A 23,157-nucleotide genomic window follows, 5' to 3' on the forward strand; every position below is an offset into this window, starting at 1 on the left:
GTGATCAAACAGTACCCAGTTTAATGTCAGTTGTACAATGAAGACATTTCATCAAACAAAATAGGCTGAAGGATTCAGCATTACTGTTAGAGCTGCAGCGGGTCACATGAAACATACTGTGACAAATAAATGAATTAATTGAAGAAATTTATTTTCAACAATATTTCAATAATCACAAACATATTATTTATTACAACACTTAGCAACTAACGCTTAATTTATTTTCACTATTCGAATTTCTTGTTTAGCCGCTCGATTCACTTTCTCAACTGCGCTCTTGGGTCGGAAAGACAGGCTTATATCGGTAAAGGTCCTTTCGAGAATTCTGCAGACGGTTCGGTACTCATCTAGAACTTTACCGGCGGTTCCAGGCTGCATTCTTTCGAGGTGAGGTCATGTGTTTGTACTGTGAGTCGGCTGGCGTAAATAATTCAACCGGTCAGGGGCGATTTCAGATTTGTTACGATACTCATATCAAAAATTACATCTTTCCTCACCAAAAAGTCGTCTATGACTCAATTCGCGAATATTAAAAATAAACAAGGTTCCCAAAGACGGTTTCCTGCAAAACCAAACTTCGACAGCGACCACCGAACAAGCAAAACCAAACTTCGACAGCGACCACCGAACAAGCTTCCAACATTCAATGCATGGCAAATAGTCGAACCAGTTACCAGTTCCAAATTTCGACATGGTCTCGCCTACTAGATGTGCGTTCATTAGAAATCTATGTGAGCTCTCTGAGTATGATTAGTTTAATCTTCCTCTTGAAGATGATCACTTGGTGATCGAAACACGTGTCGATGTGTTGAAATAACAGTTTGGTGTGGGAAAAAACTCTAGTAATATTCATTACTACACCAAAGGTTCCAAACAGTGCATCACAAGTATAATTCAGCGTTCATATAAAGATAGAAATCATTCCATGACATAAAGTCGTAATTTATGAATGAATTGTGTGTTTTTTCTTATAATGTTATCCAAATTGGTACTGAAAAACTCCAAGGCAAGTGTTTTACGGCGAAACATCGTTTCGGTATATTGTGTAAGAATCCTGTGAATGATATCTGATTCAATTCCATAACGAATATTTGAAATACAAACTGAACGGAGAAAAGGGTTTTTGGTATAATTCAGTGTTCATATATAAGTATTTGTTTCAAAAGAATATTTCTTCTTGTAATTCAATGTTTATATGCAAGTAACTGTTTTAAGAAGGCTTTTTTCTTCCAGTTTGCGCCTGAAAGTTACTTCTTTGCATGATCTATACATCTTTGTATATAATTACTTTATGAATTAGCATCGTTTCTTTCCTTTCTTTGGAAGATTTCCACATTTTTTCGTATCAAGATGGAGTAGTAGAAAGCCAAAAACTTTTCTTCCCAAAAATTAATCACTCCTGAAAATTTAACCCTTTAACTTAAATGTGATTTTATTTTTTATCAAAATGTATAGTAAACGAGCTCCTGCGTTGAGAGCAGATCATCATACATTGGTTTATTACCTATTTTCAAAGCTTGAAAAAGAAGATTTCATTATGAACATATCATTACTGACATCAGAAATCTCAAACTTGATGAAGTTAATACTAATGTATATTCCAGAAACTCATTAAAAAATGAATTCGTGGAAATGTTAAAATTGGGAAATTGAAACATGTCATTTCCATTCCACGATTATTTTATTGTATCAACAGAGTGAGTGTGATTCTAACTAAACCAAAACTTTGAGCTTGATATAACAAAAATAGATTCAATCTAAATATATCTGAGGCGACTGTGCATTTTTATCATAACATGTATATTATTCGTGTTTTCTGAAAACAATTCATTCAGCAACTTTCAACTTCGGAAAAATATTTATTTGATGCAATTACTCGTGAAAAGAAAATAAATAAGTTTCATTCAGTTACCGCCTTTTCTAAAGTTCACCGAAAGATGATTTACGAAAAATTGAACGGAAAACAGCTATTACTTTTCCCGTCACGTAATATAAATCAGAAAAATTCTTATCTCATACACACAAATTTATATTTCTTGGATTATTGTTATGACACTTATGTAAGCATAACATTATTTCGCCTCCTTATGAATATCGTTTAACTGAAAGATACAATTTAATAGTTTATTTGTTTTTCTTTTTTGTTTATACAAACATGCGTGTTAAAGTGGACAATCATATTTCATAAAGAACTTGAACCGACATCATAAATTAATTAAATAGCTTACATGAGATTAGTGATTGTATGCATAGTTCCAGATATGAAACAATGAAGGAGATTTTGTTTTTTTACAAAGTCATGTGATTGAAACAAAAACTTGTCAGGAACTGATTGTACGCTATATTTTATGTTCTTGGGTTTTTTAAATATCTGTATTTGATTACATGAACATAGTTACGAAAAACCCCATGCTGGGTATAACTTTTGACGCAAACTTAATCTGAACCCCACATATTGACAATATATGCACAAAACTGAGAAAATCGTGCTACTCTTTGAGGTTTATGGCAAATAATTGAAGTGAAGAGATGCTACTGATCCTGTATCATGCTAATTTCCACTCCCACCTGAAATATGGCATTTTAAACTGGAGAAATTGCTCCTCTGTAAATAGAGTGTTTACTCTACAGAAATACGCTATACGAATATTGGCAAAACATGGCTCTAGAAATTCGTGCAGATTGTTTTTTAAAAAATTAAACATTTTAACAATGGCAGAAGCCTGTGTGCACGTTTTTAAACACTACAGGAAAACAGTTGCTACTACCAGTAAGCCATCGTACTGCCTTCTTTCACAAAAGTTATGAAGTGAATAGGTGCAAAACTGTGAAAAACTGTAAAAACAAATATGTGTTTTCCACCGTAGTGTGCGCTGGTCAGGCCCTATCCTCCGAAGCCCCGATACATTCGGGAGGGCGCGCCAGTATTATCAACCAATGACCACTCCCCACACCGTGGGGTAAGTGATCATTGGGTCCAAGAATCATGTGCCCTGAGCAAGCGCAGTGAGCCAAGAATGACAGCCTTCTGCATCTGTGCGGCTGAGAGTTCTGCCTTAATGCATTAGAGACTCGGGCGCCTCGCGGCAGGCCCTGCACCTTGTGTCAGGAACCTCTATACCCATCACGCGACTGCGGTAGACTAAGGTGTTGAAGACACCATCCTGGCAAGCCATGATGAACCCCTCAGTTTCCGACTTCAGCCCACTCGACCTGAGAAAAGCAAACGTCAGGCGCTTTGATAAGCCAAGGTCTCCAATGTTATTGAAGAAGACCCCATGCAGTGGCTTATCCTTGTGTCTCTGCAGAAGTAAGGTGATCTCTGCGGTTTTTATCTGAGCTTTTTGCTGAACGGGTTCCAACTCGGTGACAGAGTTGTGGTTACCTCGTTCAGAGTCGAAAACTATACCGAGTTCATCAGCTGCTCGGGCAGCTGTCCTAAGGAGAAATGCTCCAATTCCTGCTCTCTCATAGTTAGAGACCATGCAGAGAAGGGGATCTGAACTCCTAGCGACTTTACAGGCTGTATCCAGTACCATTCTGTCATGTAGACACTCCAAACTCAAAATTCCACGGCCTCCTTGTTGTCGGGGGAAGTACAACCGTGGAACGGACGATTTGGGATGCAAACTCCTATAGAGATGCATCATTTTTCGGGTTTTCACGTCGAATTGATACAGCTCCTCCCGAGTCCACTTCACTACTCCAAACGAGTAGAGTAAGATTGGAACGGCAAGCATATTTGTTGCAGCAACTTTGTTCTTTCCTGACAGCTCCGATGACCAGATCTGTCGAAGTTTGTGCTGATACTTGCCGTGGAGAGAGTTTCTCACTGCTGTTACCCCTTGTGAGTGGCGTTGTTCCACCCCGAGGTAAGTATACGTCTCTCCAGCATCCAGATGGTGTAGGATGCCCCCATCTACGAGCTGCACATCCTCTCCGTAGTCCCCGCATCGTCCTCTTTTGAGATGGACCATTGCACATTTGTCTATCCCGAATTTCATACCGATAGCATACGTGTACTCTTCCACCACCCTCAAGGACTGATGGAGATCCTTCTCCCCGGAGGCATAAAGTTTAAGAACATCCATATAAAACAGATGGATGACCTTGTGCCTCCGGTTTCCGGGGATACCATAGTTATACCCTCGAGTATTTCTGAGCGCAACGGATAATGGCAATAGTGAGATGCAGAAGAGAAGGGGACTGAGGGAATCACCCTGAAATACACCCCTTCTGAAAGTGACCCACCCTGTTTGGACTCTTGCTTGACCAGATGTTATAGTGAAGCGAGTTCGCCAAAGTGGTATCAGTTGTTCAATGCATCTCACTATGTTATCGGGTATCGCAAGGCATCTGAGTAAATGCAAGATGAGCTCATGCGAAATTGTATCAAATGCCTTACGGTAATCGATCCAGGCCATAGAGAGGTTACGCTTATATTGCATCGCGTCCTGCGTTACACATTTATCGATGAGCAGGTTCTCTTCACATCCAGGGACTCCTCTCTTCGACCCTCTCTGCTCATATATTCGTTCGAACACTCGGTCAACTGCGGTGAGTATTCGTGTGTATAAGATGCTTGTAAACAACTTATAACACGAATTCAAGCATGTTATCGGTCTGTAATTCTTAGGAATCGACAAATCTCCGCTTTTGGGGATGAGAACGGTCCGCCCCTCGACTAACCAATCCGGAATCGGCTGCTCTCCGTCCAGCCATGAGTTGAAAACTCTGGCCAGATGGCGGTGGGTACTTGGTAGTTTTTTCCACCAATAAGTGTTCAGCCCATCTGGGCCTGGAGCAGCAAAGTTCTTGGAACCAACAAGGGCCCTTCGAACGTCATCCGGGGTTATCGGGTTGCGCAGTTCATTGAGTTCAGGCTGTCGAAGCTCTCTGTTGAAAGCTTCGAACTGCGCTAGGGCTGGAGTGTCTAAGTTGAGTGGCTGCGGGTGTTCATAGATATCCTTCTAGAAGGATTCCACCTGATCAGCAGTCGGCGGATCATCCACAACACGTGGAGGCTCTTGGAATAAACGAGAAGGTTTCTCGCGGAACCCAAAATTTTCCGCGATACTTCTCGCTCGCCTCACTAGTGACTTCTTAGCAGCCACTAGCATTCATATCCTATCAAGGCAGTGCTGTTTGGTGGTCAACAGCACGCCTTGGTTCAGAGTGTGATGAATACGTCGTAGATTGGCGGCTATTCGCTGCACTACGGGCGTGGAAGGCCTATTGGCCGCCCTGTAGTCCATCACACATTGGATACGAGACGCGTGTTGTCTCGCCGACGTGATATTAGCCTCCATCTTTTGTACACGTCTTTCAATCTTCCGAACCGTAAGGCCGGGATTTCGTTCTTCCGATTCGGAAAGCGATTGGACGACGTTATACACGGCGGTGTTGATTTGCCAGATGTCAGCCTCTTCTGTTAGAACACTATGAACCTCCACATCCAAACAAGCCAGTTCTTGTGGCTTCAGGGGCCTAATTCGGTGGAGCGCCCTGCGTGTTCTGATTGTCGTCTCCATTGGTGGTATGGTGCGAGTCTCCTCTCCAGCCGTGCCAACGGGTGGTAGAACTGTCATGTCTACCACTTCGTTAGCAGGCTGGGGAGGAGCTATTTAGCCCTGCCGCCGAAGATAGGATACGTAAACCCTAAGATTTTAAACGGAAAAGGCGGCATGCTCCGGATGTGTTTCACACCACAGAGCATGCAATCTCGCCATGTACACTCTTCGCGCGGGCTCACTACTCTCGTAGCAATGCATAAGGCTATCTCTCAGCTTATGCGTCCACTCAAAGCGTCCGTTGGGCCCCACCACCATCTTTATGGGCCCCACCACCTTGCCTCTGACCCCTCCGAGCGGGTCGATTGTGGGGGCCTCTTCCTTGATTATTGGGAACCAAGTGTTGGGTCCACCGGGTGGTTAGCCCTATGGACCCACGGCCGGCACCGGAGGGAGAATAGAGTTATCCTTCCCGGGTGCGCCTGGGCTGCCGGTCCGGTTTTGCACCAGTTGCTCGGGTAAGTGGTGTCGCAACTCACCAAAGGCCAAGGGTGTTAGTGGCCATCCCTGCTTTATTATTATTTTTTTTTTTTTTTTCACCGTAGTGTGCGCTGGTCAGGCCCTATCCCCCGAAGCCCCGATACATTCGGGAGGGCGCGCCAGCATAATCAACCAATGACCACTCCCCACACCGTGGGGTAAGTGATCATTGGGTCCGAGAATCATGTGCCCTGAGCAAACGCAGTGAGCCAAGAATGACAGCCTTCTGCATCTGTGCGGCTAAGATTTCTGCCTTAGTGCGGCAAGCCGGTATGATTTTGAGATTCGAGAGTAGAGAAGACATCATTCCACCAAGGACTCCAATAATCAGAACGACCATCTTGACAGAGTGATCTGGATAGAGTCTGCGGAGTTCGAAGAGAAAATCTCGATATTTTATCCGTTTTTCCTCCTCTTTTCTGACGATATTCGTCTCGCCAGGAGCTGAAAACTCCACGACAAATATCGTTTTGGTCTGGTGGTCGAGAAGGACTACATCAGGCTTATTAGCTTGTATGAGCCTGAGGGTGGGGAACGAATAGTTCCAATAAATTCGGCACTTCTCGTTCCCCACAACGGATTCAATATCCCCCGGAGCGTAGGGCAACACCGGTGTCTCGTCAATACCGTAAGAGTGCCGTAGATGGTAATATAGCACTCTTAGGGCCGCGTTATGTCGATGGATATAGGCCGAGACCGCATATGCTGGACATGCTGATAGCAAGTGCATTAGGGTCTCGGGCGCCTCGCGGCAGGCCCTGCACCTTGTGTCAGGAACCTCTATACCCATCACGCGACTGCGGTAGACTAAGGTGTTGAAGACACCATCCTGGCAAGCCATGATGAACCCCTCAGTTTCCGACTTCAGCACACTCGACCTGAGAAAAGCGAACGTCAGGCGCTTTGATAAGCCAAGGTCTTCAATGTTATTGAAGAAGACCCCATGCATCGGCTTATCCCTGTGTCTCCGCAGAAGTAAGGTGATCTCTGCGGCTTTTATCTGAGCTTTTTGCTGAACGGGTTCCAACTCGGTGACAGAGTTGTAGTCACCTCGTTCAGAGTCGAAAACTATACCGAGTTCATCAGCTGCTCGAGCAGCTGCCCTAAGGAGAAATGCTCCAATTCCTGCTCTCTCATGGTCACGGACCATGCAGAGAAGGGGATCCGAACTCCTGACGACTTTACAGGCTGTATCCTGTAATGTAGACACTCCAAACTCAAAAGTCCACGACCTCCCTGTTGTCTGGGGAAGTACAACCGTGGAACGGACGATTTGGGATGCAAACTCCTATAGAGATGCATCATTTTTCGGGTCCTTACGTCGAGTTGATACAGCTCCTCCCGAGTCCACTTCACTACTCCAAAGGAGTAGAGTAAGATTGGAACGGCAAGCATATTTGTTGCAGCTACTTTGTTCTTCCCCGACAGTTCCGATGACCAGATCTGTCGAAGTTTGTGCTGATACTTGCCGCGGAGAGAGTTTTTCACTGCAGTTACCTCTTGTGAGTGGCGTTGTTCCACCCCGAGGTAAGTATACGTCTCTCCGGCATCCAGATGGTGTAGGATGCTTCCATCTACGAGCTGCACATCCTCTCCGTAGTCCCCGCATCGTCCTCTTTTGAGAGGACGATGCGGGGACTATTATTATTATTATTATCATTATTATCACGTAATTGAGGGAGAATTCGCGATGATAAAATACTTTCTCATCTAAATGATGAAAAAGTAATTATAACTAAGGGCTACACCCCGAGTGCAAGTTTGATCGGTTAAAATGTGTGCAAATCCTTAATTTCCTGAATTCTACTGAGCAAGTGACTTGAGTGTAAAATTCGAGACCAAGGGATTTCAAAATCTTGAAAATTATGGGAGTTCACGCTTTTCGATCGATTGAACTTGATGTATGATACATATATGTTGAGATTATTTCCAGAAAAATATTGATTCATCTGTATTTTAATAGCTCAAACAGGTTGAATACATTTAATCGCTGAAAGTGTATGTAAAAACTGACTAGTCTTTCTCATCGTGAATGGCTGTTTCTAAATACAAGGTTCAAGGAAAGTTCGTCATTTTAATTGAAAGTAAACAATCACACTCAATTGATTTTACTTCAACCACAGATTAGCCCACCAGATAAGATTTTCGGGAAAAACAATGATAGTTCGTAATCATTCAACTCAATGTTCATCACTGAGATTTCAAAATGTGTTTTGACAATTTTGATTCTGGTAATTGAATATTTTTGATGTAATCTCGATGTTCATTCTCACCCACTTTTACCAATATAACGTTTACTACATGAAGAAAGTATTTCATAAACCCATGTTAATAATTATATAATTTTCACAATAAATTTTATTCAAGACGCGTTTCACTACACGATGTCTTCATCAGTTGGACTGGTACTTCTTTATGAAAAATTTGAGCAATATTGCAAATCATTTTGGCTCCGTTATAGAGACAATTTTTTTATATCTTCTTCAAAACTCGCATGATGATTGGATGTGTGTAGGTATCTATTAGTATGTTTTCTTTTAATAAAGATTGATCGAAGTGATCCGACAAATTTTTCTTCATTACGTCATGAAAAGAAAGTTGACTATATTTTTCAATCTCAATTGCAAACTTTGTTGTTGGTTCTTGTTCGTATAAAGTTTTCCATTACGATTTTTATTTTTTCAGATAATGGAAAGTGAAAATGCCGATAAAATACATTCCATTCCTTTGCAACTAGTTTTCCTTTATTTTCAAAGTTTTGATATTAACATTTGTTCACGAAAAGAATTTGGAGCTTTAATTACTTCTAATTATTATATGTGAGCGCTTTCAGTAGCAGACTGTGCTATCACCTTCAAGGCTCTACTGAACGTTTTATCTTTTCGTTTGTTCTTTTATACGATTAGAACGCCTAAGTGCAGGTATTTGTCCTCTCCTTTCATCCGGATGTCTCTTTATAAATTTGCCCGTACTTGGGTTACACCAGGTAATATCCTGGCTTTGTCTGCAGATGGCGCAGTTGACATCCTACTGAATCAACTTCAGAAAGAGTTTAATGACTAATTGGAATTAATTTTATTTGGTCAGGATACTCAGACGGTTCACTCCGTCTCAAGTGACCTGCCTGGTACTGATGATGGGTCAAAACTCCTAAGCCGGTCGGTCTATCCGTTGGTCGTACGGACCAAGTAAAATTAATTTCTGCTTTTCATATGCAGGAAGTAATTTGCGAAGAATCTTCCAATTGGAAGACGTTGCGCAGGTACTTCATGGTTTTACTTCAGCTTTCTATGGGGCATTATCTGGGTTAGTTGTTTGTTGTCTTTCTGTCGGGTATCTGCCACACGTACCTACAAAATCGTAGGTCCACGTGAGAGGCAAGGGGTGAAAAAAACATCTATATTTGAATAACTCAATAAAAGAAATTTCTGATAAGTGACATAGTTTATTTCCAGAAAGTCAAGAAGTTTTAGAAGCAATATGAAAGGAAATGCTGCCTTTTGCGAGAAAAAACATTAAATACATTTGAATTTTTAATGTGATATATTCTGAACATCATTCATTTGATAACACTGTGGATGGTAAATTGAGGTTATATTGATATGTGGGTCATATATGACACAATATTTGTTGGTCAAAACTCGAGAACTCAGCACTTATAGAAGTTTTTCTGTTTAAATATTTATAGTTTGGAGTCAGCGTAAAATTGTTCGTTCTGAATTATAAATGAATGATTAGGTAATGAATTGTTCACATTATGATGATGAAATTTTGTTCTTGAAATTTTTCTGAATGTATGTCAACTGATTGGAAAAAAAAAATTTTATCCGCCTTTCAGTAGGAGTGAATTATCGACGATTAATAATTTTGACAATACGTATCTAAGGAAAGTCACACTATATTATAGTTACCTACTCTTGCCTTCTGTATAATAAAAGTGATTGGATTTCTATGGTTTTTCCTGCAATAATTTCAATTGAAACTATTCATGACTTTTCAGTTGTTTATGGATCTCCGCATTTCGAGTAATAGGTATAAGCAAAATATCTTTCGGAGAGGATATGAAAGTTTCGCAAATGACATAATATTTGAAATGATGAGAAAGAAAACACATACTCGAGACTATGAACTATCAATTTTTCTCAATTTTAAAACAGGTAAATACGATTCTACCTGAAGACAACACGAACCTTTAATATGGTATCAGTCTAAACAGCTTTGCAATTTCCACATTATATGTGATCATTATTTTAAATAAGAACAATATGTAGTGAATTGTTTTGCAATATCTCAAAGGGATTGGGCACGGTTATATACTATAGTACCGCCACCCCAACTGTATAAGGATAACATAGTCATATTTCAACTAATGTACACAAAACATTAATGAATTATAGACATAAATCTTACTCTTGAATCATTTCAACTAGTGATGAAAATCATGTAAAAATCTGTTGAGTAAAGTCTTTTAAAATTCTACCGATTTTCCCTAAGCTGATTATTAAAAGAAATTATGGCCTGTTTTTGAGCTGTATCTAAAGCTGTTGCTATTTTTGTTTGCTAAACAATTTTAATTTACAAGACGAAAATATATGCTCCTTTGATTTAAAATGTCTTTCTGTAGAACTAGGTGAATTTTTTAAATCGGAGTATCTTGTTTTAGACCACGTTTGGTATTCGATTTGTACGGAAAATAAAACACAGGGCCAACAAGAAAGTTTTTCTCGTTTAATGGAGCCGGTTAACCAATCGCATTCATCGTACCAACTAATATTGAATCCTCGATTTTGTCGATGATCTGACGCTTTAATTGAAATCAAATTTGGTTGAGGCTTTCCCACAGTTTTGATAATGTAAAATTTATTATCATTAGATAAAGACTTGAAATTATTTGTCAGCAACCAATCGACTACATCGTCAGATTTTTTAATTTCGTCCAACTTATCCATAATAAATAGAAAAAAAATTACCGAAAAGTAAAAACCTGAAAACACTTTGAAATTGAAAGAAAACACTTTAAAAACACATTAAAAATATTACCAAGAAGCACTGCTATAATACAATACTGCCTGTTTTATACACAAACAACAAATATTATCAACAAACAAACGCAGTTGTACACTAACGAAGACTAACTGGAGGCAAGCCTCCTCTAACTCTATAATCGTACGTACGTACGTATAACGTACAAATCGGGACGTATGTCCCTTGTTGAATCGGCCTCGCGGACCTTGTGTTTTTTAAAACGGTCGGAGGATTGGCTCCCTTGCAACGTATGGCATTTATTATTTCGGATTGATGGTTTATTCGTTATTCGTTTATGAGCGGTGCGTTTGAGATTTGTTGATGAAGGATACAGTGTGGTACGTACTACGTAGTGAGTGATAGTGTTTTTTCGGATACATTATGTATTTATATTGAAAATTATTGGTGAAGTAATGATACCCAAGCATTTTTAGAAAAAAATAATCATAATTATTTGTCAATATCTTTTAATTTATTACGATGAATAGCCTCAAATTTGATGGGAGGCTAAGACTCTCTTGCCTCCTCTGACGAGCCGCCGCTGTCTATCAGCTATCAGCTATCAGATATATTCCTCACAGTCGTAGGGGGCTGTAGTGCAATCATTCCTCTGAGCCATAGGGGACTGTGTGACATGGTTAAGTTGTTAGAAACTCAAGTTTCTAAATGCACATAAATATACATGTGTGTTCATAATATACATTATTCAAATTCAAATCAACGAGAGGATGCTACAAACTGCTCAACTATTTTTGAGTTTTTTTTGTTGAATCAAAATGAATATCGCATTGATCACAATATTTATTAAAGTTCGAATACATTATAACTATTAGAGTATGCTATCAGGGTTAGTTCTAAATAAGGAAATCTAAACAGTTATTTGTCTTCACGTCGCGTCGTGCCTTGAGATACATTGAAATAATTTGTTCCAGTAATAAAGGTGTGTCGACTATTCCATCAATAATTTCATACAACAAAATTATACTTGACATTGATCTAAAGGGGGTAGCCCAAACCTTTGCTATAAAGCCCAGTTGTTACTACCTCTGGCTAAATGGACACCAGCAAAGCTGAATGCCAAGAACCGTTTCTGTACTTTCTTCAAAGTTTCAATGTGGACACTGTGGACGCGATATCATAAACGCGACTGACAAATGTCAACTTAGTGTCAAACAGAATTTCTAGATTCCTAACAGAATCCTCTGTCGATATTATTTCACCAGTTAATGAGTAAACATATTCTATTTCATTAATATTCATTCTAATAGTGGTAAGATCTTCAGGTCGTCTGCGAAAAGTAAATTTCCATATGAAAGCCACAATTTTCATAGATATTAGAAAAATCAAGAGACCTAAGTTAGACCTTCACGGTATTCCAGATTTTTTTTTCTGATTGATTCGGCCGTTACTTGATGAAGATCTATAGTAATTTCAAAAACTACACCTCACGATTTGATCTCCACAAACTTTATTTGTGTGTGTGATATATTTTCCAAAAAAAAAAAGTTATTCCAGATGTTGAAATATACGGTGTTGAGACAAATACGCTACAAAAAACTATATCGGTTCTGCAATTAAAATATGAATGGAGCAGTTAGATAACAGAAGAGTTGAGACCAATATTGGCTGAAATGATTATTTGTATCGAATACCGATTTCGGGATTTACTGAAGAGCGGCAGATTATTATACAGGGGGATACCTTGTACCCGGTTAAGTACCTCCACCAAATATGAGCCCCATTCATAAGGCCGCCTGTGAGGGATAAAGGATCAGATTAGTAAAAAAAATTGATCAACAGAAAATTTCGAGCACGTCAGATTAAGGTAGGGTGAGTTAATTACCTGCTAAAAAGTGTATATTCCAGTAATCTGACAATTTGAGAGTGACGTAAAGAAAGGGGGGGCAGCAAAGTTTGAAAAAAATAACGTCATTTCGACATTCTCGGGCGTAGCTAATTTTTTTTTATTTTGAAGGAAATAATTCAAGGATAACGAACCCGAAATAACAAAAATTCGTCGATAGAGTTTAATGCTTGCAGCTGTGTGATACCTATATTTTCCTCTCCGAGTTTCTATTCCTCTATTCTCTATTCACTTTTTCTCTATCTATTACTCTCTCACTCCTTCTCCACTCTGAATTCTGTTGCCATGACGCCATCACAGGTGATCACAGAGACTCGTTTGTGATGAAGATGAAGATTATTGATTAATCAATTAATTGATGGATGTAGACGTTACTACGTGGTAGGAAATCATAATGAAGAAAAAAGAAATCAAACTTTCTATGTTTTTTACCATTTTCATTTGTAACTAAGGTTACTTCAGTTTCGTCCTATAAGGCCATTTTCTAACTTAAAGAATATATAAGTTTGTATATATTGTATGAGTTTGAAAATGTCCTTATAGGACGAAACTGCAGTAACGTTAGTTACGAATAAAAGTGGTAAAAAACATAGAAAGTTCCATTTTTCTTTTCTTCATTGAATAATCAATTCATTATAAAAATTATTGAGCATTTTTTAAATAATTTTCTCATAAATACAAGTATTCTTCTTAACAACATACTTATTTATTTGCATGCTATTTCCTGAGCTTTTCAATTATTTAAGTTCAATGAGTTAAAAAAAAAATTAAAAAATATTGTTTTTGTCAGATTAAGCGAATCTCTCTAGATAATCGTCAGATTATGAGACAGCACGTCTAAAACATAAAGATGAACCATATATATCTTAATCTGACGCGCTTGAGTATTTCAAAATGGTGAATTTTTTTTGCACATTATAATAATGGCCGCGAGTTTGCGCCAGATCGAAATCGTCAGATTATTGAATGAAAGCTTTTTTTGTTGCACTCAACACCCCCATAGAAAATCTGACGCGCTTGATTCAATTTTTTTTCTTTTCACTTTTAACCCTTACGTACAACCATCCACATCATGCAAACGATCAGATTAACATACCAACATTATTAAAAATACGTAGGACATTGATGCTATCAATATCTGACGCGCTCGAGTATGTCCATGCAACAGTATTTTTTTACATATTCAAAAATTTATAGCCACTTCCCCCACCGATGAAAAGGTATATATTATATAACATTTTTTTCTTCTTTTCATCTAAGCTTTACAGCCTAATATGTCTCAGTGACGCTTAAGTAAATCCCCATTTTGCATCGTAGGCTCCCCTACTATGTGTATGTTACGTCAAAAAACCTTCGGCACTTATGAAATCTGATAATTGTTGTTTGATCACCGTATACCGCTTTTCTAAGAAATCTTGTTGGTTAATTTAAATAATAATTTGACTTGCGGAAGTAATTGTTCAAACATAGACTTCTCGAAGCCCTTCGCGAAGTTGCTTAAAATAGATACAGGTCGATATTTTTCAATATAATCAGAGTTAACCAAATTATGAATGGGATAAATATTTGCTCAATTCCATTTGTGAGGAAAGTGACATTGCTTCAAAATCGTATTGAACATTTTTGCCTTGGGAGAAGAAAATAACTTGTGAACAGTCTCTTTTAAAAAAACTAAGTTTCTGTTTTATGTATATCAATTCATTAGGTAGTCTGCTAAGAACGGATTTGATATAGTCTTCGTTACGTTATTAACAAGAGTTCTGCTGCTTGAGAAGAAAGCACACTACTAATAAAAGCTGCAGAACCATTAACTATACCTTGTGGTGAGTCAAAAGTTGTATCGCCTAGTGAAGTTTTTTTTTTGTTTAATAAAATTTCAGAAGCTTTTGGAGTAATCATAGACAAACGCTTGAATAGATTGTAAATAGTTTTCATACGCCACTTTGATTAGGCTCTTCGCTAGGAGTTCAATGCGAAAGTAGTCACAAAAGTATGTTCGATTTCCTGTTTTTTTAAAGCGTGATAGGTAAAAGGATTTCCAATTTAAGAAATACTGCTCAATCTCATCTATATACCAACATGGAAATTTCCTATTTATTTATTTATTCTAAATTCGGGACACATACAGGTAAAAGAACCCAAACAAGTATCCACTAAAATACAGATTGTGCTAACAAAACTGGTATTCAACAGGTAAATGATCTAAATGCTTAATCTAAAACATAAATGATTAAAAATTGAATATTTTCTTTATGTTACTTTTATACATTTGTAAGGACATAGAGAAAACGTCCAAATTGGAACAGTATCTGTTGAATGAGTCTGTAATTCTATTTATTGGAGAGTTTTTCCCCACATTGGTGTTATATGTGGAAGTAGCTAATAAATATTTATTCCTTGTGTTTCTCTGGGGTACATGAAAGGACATCATTGCTATCAACTCAGGCGAGTCAATAAGATTCGTTAAAATTTTATAGCCAAACACTAGATCCGAAGTGATTCTCCGTTGTTCTAGAAGCTGAATGTTATAATAGTTACGGATTTGATTAATACCGTGAGTTACATAGACATTAGTGATTCGCTAATGAAGATGTCTAACAAACCTATTTTGCAGTCGTTCTAAACGCAATTTGAATGTATTATAGCAAGGATTCCATATAATGCTAGCGAAATTCAACTTGCTATAAACAAATGCATAATAGATAGTTTTAAGTACATACAGTGTGTAAGAGCCAAATAGAATAAATTCCTTATTTCGGTTACTGTACATATTTTTAAAAATCCCGGAACACGTCAAATGTAAATTATAATTTAACATTCTTCAACGTAAGAATGCCACCTCTACCTTCAACCCCCTTCGAATGACAGGTACAACCCCCAATTTTTGGCTTGCGATATAACGTTTGAAAGGTCTCCTCTTTCTCTATTCGAAAATGTTATCGCTTTCAAGTGTATTGCAACAATTGAGATAAAATAAATTAAAAGCATTTGATTACCGAAATTCGATAAAATACACTCAAATACTAAAATGTAATGCAAAACGTAATGAAATGTAGAATACTGGGTGACATCTCCTTTATATCGGCAGGTGTACGCCAAGACTCGCCGAACACACACTCTCTTATAAACGATAACTCCAGACACTCGCATAGGAAATGCCTGACAGTTTTATCTTCCTATTTACACATCCTGCATAGAGGTGTGTCCACTAGCCCCATATTATGGAGGTGTTTCCTTAGTTGACAGTGGCCAGTCAGAAATCTTACTGTTGAGCGTAGATTTTTCCTGGCCATCTCATTTCTTCGGTGCCACTTTCCCAGGGACGCCCAGGGTGATCCTGGCAAGACTGCATCCTTTGATTCCATCCCATCTCTTTAGGGATTGAGCATGGGTGTAACGTTTGACTAGTTCCGCAATTGTCGAAGTCATCAAGCCGTAGGTGCCACTGGGTCCTAAAATTCTTAGTTCAGCCGCTTCCTTGGCTAAAGTGTCGGCAATGCGATAACCTTTACTTCTGTCGTGTCCTTTAATCCACCTACCGAGGATTTGGATAAATCTTGGTGGTACTCTAGTACTAGCCCTGAGGTAACACGTTGTCTGCTCAAGGCTAATAGGGCTTGTCTGCTATCAGTGCAGATTGTTATGTTTTTGCTAGAAATTCCTTTCCTGGTTATTTCTTTTGTGGCGATTGAATTACCAGCCAGTTGTGTTTGAACGACGCTGGTGGCAATACAATAACTTGTATTGAAGCTATCAGGTGAGTTGAAAATTTCGTGGACTAACACACAAATGGCGCTATTTGTATTGAATCCATATGATTTTTAGTTGATCCTAATCTTTAAAAGACACATGTACACATGTAACATCTGTTCTCAGACCTCGAGATAAATCTCGCTGAAATTTAGCGCCGATGAAGAAGTAATCGTCGAAACTGGGGCATATTTTGGGGCTAAAGACAGATCGTACTATAAAAATGGTATCGAAAAATTATATGACCGCCCTCGAAGACAACTATATAGAATAATAAAATCAAATTTCATGTAACTTTTTTTTTCTATGTTAGCCTTCCAACTTTTCTGCTAAACTGTTACATATAGTCAATACAATAATGCAGAAACCAAGGAGATGAAGGAATAACTTATAGCTCCAAGATTAATATATCAGCCAAAATTTTAGGAAAGAAGAAAAACTGTATCATGCATATTGACCAGACAGTCATGTCAACAACAGAATCTCAAACTTAACGACAAGGTTAACATGCAAAAAACTTTTAAAAATAGTATGATTCACAATCAAAAATTATCTACCAAAAAATCAAAGCCATATTTCAAATATTATGTTGACATAATGTTACGCTTAAATTCTTAAATTCTGAAAAAATGTGTATCCCCAATAAACCCACAAAACTGCAGTATTTTCCATAGACAAATTTTGCATGAAAAAGGTTTTGGTAATAGTACTTTTGGTAATATATCCAACGAGCCTTTCAATAACATGTCCCTACTGCTCCAGCATGGATATTGATGAATCAGAAGGCATAGCAACGTCAGATATTCCCAAAACTAGTCAAATCTTTCAGTTTTACTGGTGTCACACAATCTAGATATAAAGTCTCACATCATGGTTATAACTAACTATCACCTGAAGACGATTGGGGATGATAACAACTATGAAACTGTTACTTAACTTCATTTCATTTATTGTTGATACTATTGGTCTCAGTTTTATATTATTTCTAATTCATAAATGAGTATTGTCGTTCATCATTTTTGTAACATTTTTCCTTTTCAACTCCTTTCACCTGAATTTGAAAATAATTAAAACTTGCAGGTACTAGAAATTCAAAACTCTATAATTCAATAAGCATTGTTAATCACAAAAATATTTATAACATAACGAATAAATATTTTAATTATGACGATAAGAAAATCTTGGTGAAATCTGCACTGGCAAAGTAGTTCGTATGATATTTTTCTGTCTCAGTTTAAATTGATACTTGGAACAATTAATAATGAATATAATTCCCAGAAGAGTAATTGTTTGTATTATAGAGGACGATGTTGACAAAATAATATTAAATAAAATATCTGATGAGAGCAATGTTTTCTGATAAGAAATATGTTTTAGTTCGTACTTATTGTATAACACAATGATAAAAAAAGTTCGTAGAAAAGCGATTAGCAAAATGATAACGAAATCAAGTGTTACTTACATAATAAATCCTCTACTATAAATGTTGTTTTCGGTTTTCACCGGTTATCGTACATTTTCAAACTGAATCACATGACAGCTGTCAGTGTCAATTGTTTTGTTGTCTTTCTCTGTGGTCTGCAGCCACATAGCTTTTACCAGTATTTTATAGTTTCAAATCAAATAAGGGTTTTATTATGTAAATTTGAATAATATTCCTTATATCAGTGAGGAGTCAAACTTTTTTAATGTAAAGACCTATTTTATTTTATTGACCTGTTTCAATTGTTTAAATGTAACATTCTTTTCGACACGACATATAAAATAATCCTTATGAGAATAAAATACACAGAACACGGAGCTATATAGTTCGACGAGGCAAAGAATAAGAAGAAGACAAAATTCATTGCCCAACAAATAAATCCATTAACAGAAATGAAGGGTAGTCGTTTCTGACTAGTTAGGAATGGAACTGACAAATAGTGGGGCTTTGCAGCAAATGAAATAGTACTCTTTGAAGTTTGTCCAAGCTTTCGAAAATTCAAAAAATTATTTCTATTATCAGGGATGAACTTTATTGATGAGCATTGATACACTACATTTATAAAAATTGGGAAAGGATGTCTAATATTGCATAAAATATTTGATAAAAACGTTACAGTTTAAAATTGTTTCGAAAGAGGATAATGTCACATGTCGAAATTTCACAAATTATTTCCCAAACGATCAGTTGAGATTAAGATTTTATGTGTCATTTGGTTGCTTCTGTGGACTATAACATGTTTATTCCTACAAATGTTTTATACATGTTTCGTTCGTTCAAAATAAACGTTATTATTACTAACGTGAGAATTGAATGGAATGGGTTATAAACTAACACAAAAAATATTAATTGAAATGAAGTGAAAAGCATTTCACAAGGTAACAATGACAAAAACAATAATAGTTATTTCAATCAAGGCAAAATTTTGTTTGGAGGGTATTAGTCTATGAGATTATGTCATTTGTCCATGATTTGAAAAATATGGTTTTCCAATCCAGATTTATTTTCTAAGGGGTTATCTTCATTTCATCCATGTAATATCTTCAGTTTATAAGGGTGAAACTTATGTCTTATGAGACACCATTCTCACGAGCAACTGTTGTTGTGAACTGCAGGAGGTTATTCACTACAGAAGCAATGATTTCCATCTGTTTGTCTTCCGAGATAGGTTTTTTCCAGCTCCTTTAGCTATAGCTACACTTCCAGTTGTTTGAAAATTTTCCACCAATTTCTAACCACTTTTGAACGCGAACTATTTTTGAAAATTCAAACGAAATGAAATGAAGCGAATTCTCGATGTCATTTTTTTGTAGAGGACACAATACTTTCTATTGGTTTTTTGGCTTTATAACCTTCCACAAACTGAACAAATATAAGCTAATTCAATAGAGAATCTGCTGAAGTGTAATAAAGGGCAAACTGTAAAGTTCACCGCGAAATGTAACTGCGTTATAAACCTCTGAAAAGCCCAATTAGTCAGTAATTTGTCGTATTCATGAATTTTGCCTGAAACTGAAAAAGATAATTGAAGAAATTAAATATTTTCAGGAGGTTATGGACCCAAAAATACAGTAGAAAAAATGTCTTTCTCTTACACAATGAAAACTTCTTTTGGTTGCAAAGTGGCGATTTAACATTTTTACTATTCTCCAATTCATACACAGATAACTCCCCAACCGTTCCAAATTAAAACAGTGGAGGTCATAGTATAGGGCAGTAGTTCCCAAATTATGGGTCGCGACCCACTGGTGGGTCACGGAAACAGATTAAAACACTTAACACTTTTGAATTGTTTTTTCCATTTTGTATAAAGGCTAGGAGGAGTATCCGGTTCTTTCGAACATAACCTTAAAAGACCACATATTTGTGTGGGAGGGTATTCTCCACTTAAATATATTTGAAAAATAAATATAGGAATATGCTTTGTGTGGAAAGTGACCTGCGTTTACAGCTTTCAACTTTCAACCAAGATATAGAATCTCTTGTAAATCGTAAGAACCACAGCTCCACAAGTCACATTACTTATTATATTTACATTATTATACATTATTATACTTGTTCAGTTTTAGGATTCTACGTTGTATTTTATCTTCAATTACATCATCTTTTCACGATAATAATAATAAAAATATTGTTAGTAATACCAATTATACTTAATATTATTTAATATGTGGGTCGCGAAAAAAATCCACAATGAAAGTGGGTCACCAGGTAAAAAAGTTTGGTCATGTCATGCCATTGAAAAGTACTAATGATGATTGCTTTTTATAAACATTTTGTCCAACTTTGAATATTTCTCCGTTCAAATGTCAAGAGGGGTAATATTTACATTCACACTGTATATGTGGACTTCAAAACCGTATAGACTGTGATTGAATGTTGAAACGGTGAGTTGACAAGGTATGAAAATAGAGTATCGTATACAAATAATACAATGATTCAAAATGTTCTCAGGGACATAAAGGAAAATTATTCCGATTCGGACGTGTGAATAATATTTATTTATCTATGATTTGATGCATTCTCAATCATGAAAATTCATTCAACCATCCATTCAGTTTGCCTCTTGAAGTTCACCAAATATTTGATGTTATGAAAAAGTTCATTATAAATAACAAAATTTATGGAATAAAAACTTCTTTGTCTGACAGTTTCTTTATCTAGAACCAATTACCAGTGAACTTAGATTTCAATGTCTCTTTGCAATACCTCGTGCATAGATTTGCCTCATATCAAAAACTTCAAGCTACTTTCAAACCAATTATGCAATGTTTATCGAAAAATCATTCGTTTTCGAGAGACAAATTTTTGAAATTTTGTCATAATTTTTTTCAATTTTAGTGCATTCGAACACGAATGATTTTTCGATAAACATTTTATATAAAAAAGTTGTTTATTTTGACGATATACTTAGTGTTTCCAATGTCCTTAGCCGGCTCTAGAAAATTGTAAATATCTCGAAAACGATCACCTCCAGCGTTATTGAGAAAGTGTATCTTTTTTACTTGGAAAAGGTATGGAAATTTGGTTTTTTCATAAAAAGTACCAAAAGTTTACTTGTCAAAAATTATTTCAATGTGAACTCATTTCACATTCCAAAACTTCCTTGACATCTGTCGAAGAAGTTGAGAAATAAATAATCAGTAAAGGAATAACTGCAAATATTTTTGAATTTTTTTGTCCATTTCTGAAGATGGAGACAGATTTTGGCCTCCGAAACGTTAAGATAAGTATTGTATTATTTCTTAGGATTTTTTTTTGATAGGCAAAATTGTTACATACGACAAGTTACTGATAAATAGAACATTTTTCTTCGTGAAAAATATCTACTTTGATTTTACGCAGTAACTTATCGGGGCTAGCTAAAAAGTTCTACACTTGTATAAAGTTCTCCTTTATAATTTTCATATTTTTCAGATTGAGAAAGAGAAAAATACCCAGAAAAGGCAGATAAAAAAACCGATATAATCTTATTTGTGATTGATAGTAGTTTACCAATTCTATCTGTATTTACTCCAAAAATAATTAATTTTATATTCAAATTTTTAATTTAACATTTCCATCGCTTAGTCGCGTGATTTCCGGTTCCAGAAATGCCTTTTTATCCATATACAGGTTGAACGAAATTTTCCCCATTTGAGAGTTTTCCTAAATTGTTGAAAAGTTTCCTTTTTATTCTCTTTTCTCAGAGTATATTTCAGAGTATATTTCATATATTTCATATATATATATATATATATATATATATATATATATATATATATATATATATATATATATATATATATATATATATATATATATATATATATATTGAAGAATCTTTTATAATTTTCGGGTATGCAGTCAGTAAGGGGATGGTAAAATAAGTGAACTCTTCTTTCTGTTCTAGCTTTCGAGTCTTTATTGGCTCTTCATCAGGAATTGTACAATGAATTGATAATTGAGTTTAATATTCATTTGCAAATTGTCACATATGATACATACGAATGTGAAGTTAGTAATCCCTTTCACTTGCCGTGATTTGTAAACATAACATTTCCCGAAAATCAGAAAAGATTCTTCTTCAACTTAGACAGTTAGACAGTTAACCTTCACACAACTTATATATATATACATATATATATATATATATATATATATATATATATATATATATATATATATATATATATATATATATACATATATATATATATATATATATATATAGAAGCTTTCGCTTCTAGTGGGAAGCTTCTTCAGGGCAGTAAAAATGAGTAAAAACCAATGAATTGAACATATAAATCGACGAAAGAAAGTTAAACATTAATGGATTTTTTTGAAGAAGCTTTCCACTAGAAGCGAAAGCTTGGCAAAGTAAAGCAGAGTTTTGATTTTTGATTTTTTTGACTAAGAGACCCCGTTATTCCATTTTACTGTAAATTTCTCCAGTCGCTAAGATTCTCAGCTGTCGCCTCCATACGAATGACAACTCTCAGAAGTTGAGAAATTTGTGCGAGCTAAGGACTAACGAGGTCTTACCTTTTAACGTGTGATTCCTAACACATATATAACTTACCTATGTTTAAAAATGCATCAACTGCATAATATTTCGCACATTTTATTCATTCCATTTTTCATTACATTCACTGTAATGGACCTTTGTAATTGGTAAATTTTTGGATCTCTTCAGTTTTTGAAGAGTTTCAATGAACTATGTTGTTACAATTTTATGTACATACACACAGTTGTTTAATTCATTTAATGACATGAGGAACGTTCCTCACGATCGTCACATAATTTTGACAGACTTCGTGAAACAAAATAACTTCAGAAACCGTGCCTAAGTAATACCTATATACCCATAAAGAGTTCTGTAAATTTTCACACATCTGTTCACTTGAGATGTGATTTCTGGACCTAGTCAATAAGTTTACTATTTCCAACCGCAAATTGCCCATAACAAATGATACATTTTCGACATTATAGTAAACAAAACCACG

At 36.3% G+C, this 23,157-nt stretch overlaps 1 protein-coding gene across 1 annotated transcript in view; it reads right to left on the minus strand.

Annotated features, from left to right (window-relative positions):
• LOC111515988 (uncharacterized) overlaps positions 1-23,157 on the minus strand; it is a 113,222-nt gene that overhangs the window by 69,703 nt on the left and 20,362 nt on the right. The gene's annotated exons all lie outside the window — the stretch shown is intronic.

The sequence above is a fragment of the Leptinotarsa decemlineata genome, unplaced genomic scaffold (genome assembly GCF_025532065.1).
Source record: "Leptinotarsa decemlineata unplaced genomic scaffold, Ldec_3_MD MMD2_tig00000505_RagTag_RagTag, whole genome shotgun sequence".
NCBI lineage: Eukaryota > Metazoa > Arthropoda > Insecta > Coleoptera > Chrysomelidae > Leptinotarsa > Leptinotarsa decemlineata.